Below are 1,709 nucleotides of genomic sequence, written 5' to 3'. Positions count from 1 at the left end.
ATAATTCGCTCGGGTGGGAGGAGGCGCGGGCAAACGTTTTGACTGGCGGGGCCACAATTGTCCTAAAATTGAACAGGGAGTCCGGGTCAGGAGCAGATAGATGGAGCATTTGTGGCTAACTAAGATAAATGACATGTGAAAGTCAGTGCACAAGGGCTAACATGCTAAAATGCTTTTATCATTTTCTATGCCATCTGTTGGGGAAACGTGGGTATTGCAGAGAAAAAGACAGACTAAACGGGCCACTTGTGGTCCCCGGGCCTTAGTTTGCCCATGCCTGGGTTAGAACATTGAGTGAATGTTTGAGTCTGGGGCTAAGTGGAGGTTCTTCTCGGTACTTCTTGGCTAACATCTACACTTCTGATTCAGCTGTTCAACAGATAAAACTCAGATGATTTTTTTTTTTGTACATCAGTGCGTGATAATTGATGACTGACGGTGGATGAGAAATTGGTCGGAGAGGATGATGACATCATCCTCTTTGACCAGTTTCCCATCTACCTCATCAGTGAGCTGTTGGTGGTCAGTCGAGCTCTCTGAAGATTGGAGGTCCAGACGCGGGTCCGGTTCCAAGTGTGATGGCCCTGTGTTGCTGGGCGGGCTGTTCACAGATTGAGACATGTAATTGGCCGACTCTTGTTGCGGTTGGCTCTGGGTGCTAACTGGGGGTGTGGCCATGTACTCCAGGTGATGAATGCCCCACACGGGTGTGGTCAGGTGAGCCCAGCGCTGTAACACACGCACAAAGCAATCAGGGTCATTAGTGATACTTGAGAGTGATGAATCAAGGCAGCATTACGGAAGCAAAAATTCATTTAGGGGAAACAGCAAAATCAAATTAAAAATCTTTTCCTGCTGGAAGCTAATATTTTTTTATTTCTACGGCTGTATGCTAAACAGCTGGTCCTCACTTAACGACGTAGTCGTTTAACGACGACTCAGTGTATTTACATTTTGGATTTTCAGTACTTGGGCTCAATACTGTACTGTAAAGTACATACTTTATTATTATTATTATTATTATTATTATTTGTTTTGTATCCTATGTCACTTTCTGTTAATAAAATAATGTAAGCAAGTTTGTGTTTTTTATAGTGTATGTACATGATGTAATCCAACAGATGAGTAAAGGAAGAGAAAGGCTACAACAGTTATATTGCAATACATTTAGCAGACACTTACAATTTGAGTCAGTCAATCTAGAATTAACATACAAATGCATAAATAATAATAAATAATAAATAGTAAAAGCACAGTTATGGTCATAGTAGGTCATAGAGTAAGAAGAGGTGTGTGTCAGATGTTAGTGGGTTTGTTAAAATAAGTCAATAAATAATATAATAATAATAATACAAATAAAGTAATACGGTATAAATAGTCCATGCGTACGCAAATAGAAACATTTTTGTTTGTATTTGTTGTCAGGGTCGTTGTCGGGGTTTCATTTAACAACAGGGTCTTCGGAAAACACAACCCCGCCTTTAAGTGAGGACCAGCTGTGCTTTACTTTTATACTGTGTAATAAAAAAAAATTAATTATTATTTTTATTTATTAAAATTAAAATTATTATTAATTAATTAATTAATATTATATTATAATAATTATTATTATTTATTATATTATAAATAATATAATATTATTCATTTATTTATAATTTATTTATTTATTATTATTTATTTTTTATTATATTATTATTTATTATTATTTA

Source organism: Cynoglossus semilaevis, chromosome 10 (genome assembly GCF_000523025.1).
Source record: "Cynoglossus semilaevis isolate Cse_v1.0 chromosome 10, Cse_v1.0, whole genome shotgun sequence".
NCBI lineage: Eukaryota > Metazoa > Chordata > Actinopteri > Pleuronectiformes > Cynoglossidae > Cynoglossus > Cynoglossus semilaevis.
Note: the sequence above shows the minus strand (reverse complement) of the source record.